The sequence below is a fragment of the Acinonyx jubatus genome, chromosome D2 (assembly GCF_027475565.1).
Source record: "Acinonyx jubatus isolate Ajub_Pintada_27869175 chromosome D2, VMU_Ajub_asm_v1.0, whole genome shotgun sequence".
Lineage (NCBI taxonomy): Eukaryota > Metazoa > Chordata > Mammalia > Carnivora > Felidae > Acinonyx > Acinonyx jubatus.
Genome location: NC_069393.1, coordinates 1,682,704 through 1,692,565, shown reverse-complemented (window position 1 = coordinate 1,692,565; position 9,862 = coordinate 1,682,704). Strand labels below are relative to the sequence as shown.

The window sequence follows — 9,862 nt, the reverse complement described above, 5'->3', positions numbered from 1 at the left end:
GTCCCAATTTACCTTCTGGAAAAATATCAGAGTATTTCAGTTACACTGCATTTTTGCCTGATAGGGTCAGTCTTCTTCATTTGGGTCATTTCAGTGGATTAGTATCAGAACCTTACTGTAGTTTTAGCATTTTCCTTATGACTAGAGCAGATTTTCATAGGCTTATCGACTCTTCGAATGTCCTCTACTGTGAAGTTCTTGGTTGAGTCCACTCTGCCCATTTTGATATTGGTTTGATATTGGGTTGTTTGATCTTTTATTTCCTTTTGCCGTCATCTCAAATACTTTTTATATGAAAATAGAACTCATTTAGTTAATCACTCTGTTCTCATTTCTTTTTTTGAATGCGAGTATAATTAACATATAGTGTTGGGGCGCCTGGGTGGCTCAGTCGGTTGAGCGTCTGACTTCGGCTCAGGTCATGATGTTGCGGTTCTTGAGTTTGAACCCCGCATCGGGCTGTCTGCTGTTAGCACAGAGCCCCCTTCGGATCCTCTCTCTCTGTCCCTCCCCTGCTCTCTCCCTCTCTTTCAAAAATAAACAAACATGAAAAGAAAAAAGATAAAAAGCATTCTTTCCCTTCATCTTTGCATTATTGTGTGTGTGTTTATTTTTAACTGAGTACTGGACTCTGAGCATAAAAATTCTGAGGGATAATTTGAGGCTTTGAATGATTTAATCTTTTTCCAGGAAGGATTAGTGTTTATGCTGCAGACAGATCAGGGCAGATTATCCCAATCCAATCAAGGGTGGAGCTGATTGGAAGCGAGACCTTCACTCTTGGGAAAGCAGGTATATTTCCAGGTTTCCCTTCCTTCCGTGGTATAGCCCTCTGGGGTCCCAAATGCATCCCCTGGTGGTTTACCAGGGACTCTCCTTTTTGGTGGGTCATAATATTTGTCTCTCCGGCCCCATGGAAGCACTGGAAACTTTGCTCAGTTTCTCAGCCTTTTCACTGCTTTTTCTTTTAGCCTCCCAGCCTCCTAGCTGTGAGTTTAGAACTAACAAAGGACTCCAGAAGAAAAGTATGGGTCAAGGTCAACTCGCTCAAAAGGACACGGTAGCCCTCCAGCCAAAACAGAGGTTTATGGTGGTCAGGTGATGATTGGAGCCTAACAGTGAGCCCATTCTGTGCCTACTTCTCCAGTTCCTGAATACTTGGCAACAAGGGACATTGTAGTAGGAAGTGCTAAGCAGAAATCCCTGGAATTTCCCCTCCTTACCACAATAGTAAGCCAGAAGCAATACTGTACTCCTGGTGGATTCCAGAGATTACTACCACCGTCGAAGGCTTGAAAGGGGAGTGATTGCTATCACACCCCCACTTAACTCACCAATCTGGCCTGTGTAGAAGCCACATGGGCCCTCGAGAAGGACTGGGGATCATCCTAAACTAAATCAAGTGGTAAGACTCCACATGGAGCTGCCGAGCCCAGGGTAACATCATTACTGGAGCAAATCAGCATAATTCCGGGCACGTGGTCTGCCATTATTGGGCCAATGGTGTGACGTCACAGTGTTGTCTCAGGGCCACATCGGTTGCCCTGCTTTCTGCCATAATGTAGTCTGCAGGGAGCCTCATCATCTTGCCATTCCACAAAACATCACACAGGCCCACCACACTGATGACAGTATGCTGATCGGCTGAAGTGATCGATCCCAATTAGCTGGGTAAATTGGGCTGCTGCTGTACAACAGAGGCACGCAGGACTCTGTCTGGGAGCCAGGAGGCTTCACTGAATCTTCTCTTAGTACTACATGGCCAACAGTAAAGATTAATGGAAAAGTACATAGCAACAACAACAACAACAACAAAAAGGCAAGACAACCGGGGCCCTTTGAGAATGAAGATCTGGGTCACTATACCAGGGAAAGGATCCTGAGAAGCTGAGGTGTTAGCAGGGAGGGCAAGAAAGATATTAAGTGGGCAGTGGAAGAAGATAGCCAAAGATAGCACAACCATGTGACCACTTATAGAAATGAATTCTGTGGAAGCTTTGCGTATTTTTTCTGCGCTTGTTGTGTGCCTATGTTTTTTGGCATCTACCAGCCCTCTTCTTCTCTTGTATCCTTCCCATTTTAATTTTTTATACAAGTTGTTGGAAGTCAGCTTTATCATTTAGTCTTTAGGTAACAGAATGTTCCATGGGACGATGACTAAATTTGAAGATTTAGCCAGCGATGGATACAAGAACTCTTGGGAGTCTGTGTCTTCTCTTGAGGGAAAGGTGAGACCTTCTCTTACAAGGAGGAATACCGTATCTTCCTACCGAGAAACACTGAGTTGTTTCGGTTTTGTATGAAAGTCACACGTGTGCAAAAGAGTGCATGAGGAAGCCAAGTAGTCCCAAGGCTGAGGCGGCCGGGTGCCCACTTCTAGCCTCTCAGCTCCACGTTCACCCTTCAGTACCTGCTCGGCAGTAATGGACACAGCTCTTGAAGCTTTCCTCTTTTTACGGTGACTGTGATGTTAAGCTTTGTCAGTAGAGGGCACTGGAAGAAAGCCTTTCTCCTTAGTTCCAGTTGCTGGCTGTTGCTTTTGCGTGTTCCTCCCACACTGCCCACCAAGGTGTTCGTGTGGGAACATCAGTGGTGCTCTGCCCCAGCCACATGCCCCGAGCATGAGCCCCTTGGAGACTTTGCTATTCTGGTTGGGTCCCAGGGATCATCTTTGTGTCCTTCCTGACACAGACACTGCACGACAGGCCTGGAGACTGCTGTGGGGCCTCAATTCCCTCTGTGTGCTCACCTCCAGCCTTGGCTCACTTGTGCCCAGAGACCTGTTTTCTGCTTACCTGGGGACTGTGGGCTGGCTCTGGCCCAGGAGCCCAGCTGACTTCTCTGCCATCTGGGGACTGCAACCACACCTTCTCCAATGAGGAGGCCCCCTTCCATGTTTGCCTCTCCAAGGGGACTCTCCCTCAGCCCCTGGGGGACCCTCTTCCATTTTCTTCACATCATTGTAGTTACTTTCCTGAAATAGTTTAATAATCCTTTATACTAAACGCCCTGATTTTACATTTTATTTATTTTTGAGAGACAGAGAGAGGCAGAGCACAAGTAGGGGAGGGGCAGAGAGAGAAGGAGACACAGAATCCAAAGCAGGCTCCAGGCACCGAGCTGTCAGCACAGAGCCCGACGCGGGGCTCAAATTCACAGACCGCGAGATCATGACCTGAGCCGAAGTCAGACGCTTAACCGACTGAGCCACCCAGACGCCCTTAAATGTCCTGATTTTAAATTACTAGGTGGTTTCTGTCTTGGTGATTGGACCCAAACTGATGTGCCGGGTGATAATGAAGGGAAGCCCCAAAATATTAGCAGGCAGGTGGCCGACCAATCAATTAGTTCAGACTGGAACAGGAAGCCAGAGGCCTGTGGAAGGTATGTGGCTAGAACGGATAGATTTTCTCATCACACAGATAATGTAATTGAAAGGCTGTGGAGGGCATGGGAAAAATTGTCTACCCATACATAGAATCATAAGAATATTAAAATTTATTTGATGAGGTGGAAAATTTTTCTGTGAGGCTGTGGGAAAAGTGAGAACCTGAGCTACAGGTACCTCAAAGCCTAAGCGAAAATGAAAATCATGCAACTGTTTAACCCAGAATTAACAATTAATTATACAGGAGAGGAGGGGCCCCCGGGGGGCTCAGCTGGTCCAGTGTCCAACTCGATCTCCACTTGGGTCGTGATCTCATGGTTCATGAGACTGAGCCCTGTGTTGGGCTCTGTGATGACACTGTGGAGCCTGCTTGGGATTCTCTCTCTCTCTCCCCTCTCTCTCTCTCCCTCTCTGCCCCTCCCCCACTTCCTCTCTGTCTCAAAATAAATAAATAAACCTAAAAACATTATAGAGGAGAGGAAATACAGTCATAATATGCTACCTGGATGTGGAGTTAACAATATTTATGAAGTAGGGGGCCCCTGGGTGGCTCAGTCGGTTAAGCATCCAACTTCGTTCGGCTCAGGTCACGATCTCGCGGTCTGTGAGTTCGAGCCCCGTGTTGGGCTCTGTGCCGACAGCTCGGAGCCTGGAGCCTGCTTCAGATTCTGTGTCTTCCTCTCTCTCTGCCTCACTCCTGCTCATGCTCTGTCGCTCTGTCTCTCAAAAATAAATAAACATTAAAAAAATTTTTTTAAAAAACCCAATATTTATGAAATAATAATTACAATGATTCGATCCACACTGTGTTATACCTGTGGTCGAAAGGGAGGGGGAAGGAAGCACAGGTGTCGATAAAGCGATATAAGAAGCTAAGTCTTCAGTCTAATATAAAAAACAGATTATACTTATAGTTGATAAAAGAAATTTTGGTCTAAGCATAAAAAAACAGAAACATAAAGTTAAGCATCTTAACTTAAGCATAAAACAAATAACAGTGGGTGCTCATTTTAGGCAGAGACTACCCCTAATCCTTTTCTGTTACAAATGATTCAGCATTATTTGACATTTTAACGATGTGCGCATCTTACGCAAACTTATTTCAGAGGCAATATTGATTTGGGAGGACAGATGAGAACGTTCTTGGGTCAGGAGACGGTAAAGAGGAGGCAATCTTACAGGTTTGAAAGGTCCCCCGATAGAATTCTAACAATGCATTTGCAATTGATCTTGGAAGAAAAGGGGGTGGTATCTAGCGAATAAACCCCCACGTGCAGCGAGCATCGCACTGAGCCAACAGTTCTGAAGACAGCATACAAACAATGGAAACATGGCGGTGCCATGCACAAAGGGAAAGGAACAGTCCAGACACGTGGGAGTAACAGCAGGAAGCAGGTCTCAGCGCCAGAGGGTTTGTTCAGAAGAGTAAAATAGCTGAGGCAAACCCAAAGGACCTTTAAAGCTTGTTTCGTTTTATTTAATAACGTGGGCGTTGTAAGATCAATTCTTCGATAAGAGCTGCCATTCAAGAGGACATATGCCGAGAGATCACAGGAAACGTGAACTGGTGACAACAACACGGAACACGACTCCCCCCGCTGTTGGTAAGAACCAGGCAAAGGGGCCCTTCCGTTTTGGAAAGGTTAAGTCCATGCATCTGAAACTTTAACGTGCAGATCACCCGAGGTCCTGCTGACATGCGGATGTGTCTTCGGAAAGTCTGGGATGGAGTTGGAGATTCTGAATTTCTAACGCGTTCCCCGATGGTGCCACTCTCTTAATATCAAGAGTCTAAGCCACTCTGGGTCAGCCCTGCGACCAATCACTTAAAAAAAAAACAAGCATGAGGCATTGACTGGGAAGGTCCAGAGCCTGGGAAACACACATGTACGCGTCACACAGCGCTGGTTCCCGTCAAGCGCGGTGGGGAAGCTCCGACCGGACGTGCCCCGCCTCTCAAGAACCCAGGCTTGTCAGAAGAGGAGAGAAAGTTGAGACACTCCACCAAGAGTCTTTACAAACTCCTTCCCATCGAGGAAGACCACACGGATGAGAAAATCAGCATCCCCCCCGCAGTGCTGTCAATGGTGATGGCTGCACGGGGTCAGCGAGAACCAGTTACTTAGAAGATTTTTCTTTCCCCTCGATGGCCTTGCTCGACAGGTAGGTCTGGAAAGGGCACCAGGAATTTGACGATTTCTCATGACATGCTTATGGGCTGCGCAAAGAAATATGGATTATATGCTGTTTATAATTAAGTGGAGAAGTCACTGGTTTAATAACCATACCCAAGTGTATTGATTCATTGACGGATGTCCGCTTCATGGGAGGTTTTAAAGGAGCTGTGGGCACAGCTCTTTCATGTTCAACAGCATCCGTCACGATCGGTGTGAAACGGGATGTAAAAGGTGTGCAGAGGGACTCCCCTGCAAAGTCACAGAAAGACTGACCCACACAGACTTAGGCAAAAAAGGAACGGATTGGCTCGTTAATTTTCTCAGGTTTTTTTTCTTTTTTATTATGGTGAGATGCATGTAATGAAGAATTTCTATCTTAACCATTTCTAAGTGTACCCCTTCCACGGTATTTCATACGTTCGTAAGGTTGTGGGGCCATCGCCCCGTGTCCAGAACTCTTTGCATCTGGTAAGACTGAAACTCCATGCTCCTGAAACACTAACTCCCCATTCCTTCCTCTCCCCCAAGACCCTGGAAAGCACCACTTTCTGTTCTATCTTTATGATTTTGACTACTCTAAGGATAAGTGGAATCACACAATATTTGGTTTTTCGTGACTGGCTTATTTCCCTCAGCATAATGTCCTCAAGGTTCATCCGTGTTTTTTTTTTTTTTAAGTTTATTTATTTATTTTGAGAGAGAAGAGGGAGAGACAGAGAGCGCGCACAAGCAGGGGAGGGGCGGAGAGAGAGAGAGAGGGAGAGAGAGAATCCCAAGCAGGCTCCGCACTGTCAGTGCGGAGCCCGATATGGGGCTTGAAATCACAAACCCGTAAGATCGTGACCTGAGCCAAAACCAAGAGTCGGACGCTTAACCGACGAAGGCACCCAGGCGCCCCGAGATTCATCCATGTTGTTAGCCTGTGTCCGAATTTCCTTTCTTCTCAAGGTTGAACAAGATTCCATTAGACGTATAGACCACATTTCGCTTGTCCATTCACCCATCAGTGGACACTTGGATTGCTTCTGGTAGAGTGGGCAGTTCGACATGAAAGAATGGCAGTGATAAATGTGACACATGATGAGCCTGAGGGCACAGCATTCTGACTTTGTGGCTTTTAAGCATCTTGGCCTTATGGCTTCCCACACCCTGGGGCTAACAGACCAAGAGCCACAGATGCGGAACACAGATGCGCCCTCCTCTTAAACCGCTACCCCAGGGTAACCTATAGCTTCATTAGAATGTATTTTCATTGTGGTTTCAACCTCCCCTTCCCCACCTCTGCAGCACTGGGTAAGATGGCCACGAGGGTTCCAGCAAGAACCTTGTGGGGCCAAGCTCCCCACCCCCCAACCAGTAGGAGGTGTCCCTTTGATGACCAGAAACAACTTCAGTGGGAGACCGCCCTAGCTATGACCCATAACCTATGTGAACATGAAAAGAAAAGACATCCGTGGGGTGCCTGGGTGGCTCAGTCGGTTAAGCGTCCGACTTCGGCTCAGGTCATGATCTCGCGGTTCGTGGGTTCGAGCCCCACGTCGGGCTCTGTGCTGCCAGCTCGGAGCCTGGAGCCTGCTTCGGATTCTGTGTCTCCCTCTCTCTCTGCCCCTCCCCGGCTCATGCTCTGTCTCTCTCTGTCTCAAAAATAAATTAATTAATTTTAAAAACATTTAAAAAAAAAAAGAAAAGTAAGACATCCTTAAACCCGGTGCAGTGGCCACTTCTGAACCTGCCCACTCTCCCACCTTGGGAGTGTACCATCCTTAATAAACTGCTTTGTGCTCTCTACCTTCCTCCTGGTCATCTTTGCTCCAGCACAGATCCTCATGGAACTCTCTCGAGGGGAATCCAAGGACGGAGGCCGCCATCAGCACAACACAGCCTCTCCTACCGGTAACACTGCCACCTTTGGCTCTTGTGATTCATGCCGCTACGAACGTCTACCCAGAAGCGTAATTGCCAGATCGCATGGTATTTCTATTTTTAATTTTGGGGGGGGGGGGGGGTAAATGCCACTCTGTATGGCCACGGTATACCCAGTGACTACACCCAGTGGAACCTAATAACGTGGTTAACTCTGGAAATCAGATTCTCTCCCTCCCCCGGGGCCTTCTGGCTGTTCTTATCGATTTTACTTCCTGCTTTTGATTTTTCTTTTCTTGTTGTAGGCTGTCTCTGTGCTGAGGACCAGCCTGAAATGTAAACTTCGGGTCTTCTCAGAGATCTTTTCCAAGCCTTTCCCTGGGCAAGTACAATCACTTTCTGATTTTCCCCGTGTATGTAGTTGCTTCTGAACGTTCCAGTCTTTAACATCTGGCTCCCAAAAGGAGAAATAGGGAAAAATGAAGGGAAGGGTAGTAATGGCACCAGCTTTTTAAATCTCCAAGAAGTCACTTGAGCCAGATAGGGTCCCGGGTGGATCACTTGCCGCAGTGAGGACAGGTACAAAGCAATGACTGCCTGCTTCTTTGTCTGCACGTCTGTGATCAGAAGCAGCAACCAGCAACCTGGTATTTGGAGTACTGGGTCCTTTTTGTCCCCCTTGGCTCCCACAGGCTCTGAACAGGTGGCTCCAGAAACACACACATGACTGCCTTCCGCAGGGTGGAGGTGGGGGATGGGTAACGCTCCGGTGAAATTAACTGCAATTTACCATTCACGGCTTCGCGGGAAGTTGCGCTCTTTCAATAGTCTGCAGAGTTCCAAAAGAGGTATAATCTGGCAAATTCTGCCAGTGCAATTGTCTTGATGGGAAGACAGATGTCTGGTGCTTTTTACTCCGACACCTTCCCAGACTCCACCCTATTTGGTTTATTACTAATTATTATATTATTATTATTATTATTATTATTCCCAATGTGATAAGTGTACTCTTTAATCCCCATCACCTATTTTACCCATCCCTCCACTCCCACCCCCATAATCATCAGTTTGTGCTCTGTAGTTAAGAGTCTGTTTCTTGGTTTCTCTGTCTCTCTCTCTTTTCCCCCTTTGGTCATTTGTTTCTTAAATTCCACACATGAGTGAAATCATATGATATTTGTCTTCCTCTGACTTATTTAGCTCAGCCTTATGCTCTCTAGCCACATCCCTGCTGCTGCACATGGCAAGATTACATTCTCTTTTATGGCTGAGTAACATTCCATTGTATGTGTGTGAGTGTGTATATATAAGTAAATACACACACATACTTGATGAAGTTTGGAAGTATCGGGTTCGAGAGCAAATGGCTAGGAAAGAATTCTTGAGATGTTTTTGCCGCAAAAAGGTGATTTTATTACAGCACGGGGACCGAACCCGTGGCCAGAAAGAGCTGCCCTGGAATTGTGAGGAATGACTGACTGTTCTTTTAAGTTTGTGGAGGGAGTGGGGACAGAGATAGGGTAAAGGTCTAAGGAATTTTGAAGCAAGGCTTTTAGGACCTTGAGGGGGGAGCTGTTATTAAGATAAGGTGACTCGGGGTGCCTTGGTGGCTCAGTCGGTTGAATGTCCGACTTCAGCTCGGGTCATGATGTCACAGCCTGTGAGTTCGAGCCGCGCGTCGGGCTCTGTGCTGACGGCTCGGAGCCTGGAGACTGTTTCAGATTCTGTGTCTTCCTCTCTCTCTGCCCCACCCCTACTCACGCTCTGTCTCTCTCTCTCTATCAAAAATAAATAAACATTTAAAACAATGTTTAAAAGATAAGGTTACTCTTAGTCTTTAATAAAATATAGATATCAAGGCACGAAGGCAGCAACGTGAGTTGCTTGGGGAAGGTCACGCTCTGCCTGTTTCAGGGGCCTGTGGGCTGCAAGCTGGAAGGACATTTCATTTAAGCTACCTTTCTCTTGCCTTTGCTTTCCTCATCAGTACATACCACTTCTTTATCCGTTCATCAGTCAGTGGACCCTTGGGCTGCGTCCATAGTTTGGCTCTTGTAAATAACGCTGCCATAAACACAGGGGTGCACGTATCCCTTCGAATCAGTGTTTCTGTGTTTTGCGGGTAAATACCCAGCAGTGCAATTACTGGATGGTAAAGTAGTTCTACTTTTAACTCTTTGGGAAACCTCCATACCCTTTTCCACAGCGGCTGCACCGGTTTGCATTCCCGCCAACGGTGCACGAGGGTTCCTTTTTCTCTACATCCTCGCCAACCCTTGTTGTGTCTTGTGGTTTTTATTTTGGCCATTCGGACAGCTGTGAGGTGACATTGGCCTTGTTAATTTTAAAGTCCGGAGCTAGGGGAGGTTCTAGGAAGCTTGGGAAGTCTGGCTGGTTCTCGCACGGGCCCTGGCTCTCTGCAAATAAACAGAGC

At 46.9% G+C, this 9,862-nt stretch overlaps 1 long non-coding RNA gene across 1 annotated transcript; it reads left to right on the top strand.

The window, feature by feature from the left end:
• Positions 1-2,109: 2,109 nt before the first annotated feature.
• Positions 2,110-8,342, top strand: LOC113595849 (uncharacterized). The gene is made up of 3 exons (XR_003416477.2): positions 2,110-2,228; positions 7,381-7,536; positions 7,734-8,342. It is a non-coding gene; the product is annotated as an uncharacterized LOC113595849 (long non-coding RNA).
• The last annotated feature ends 1,520 nt before the right edge of the window (positions 8,343-9,862 follow it).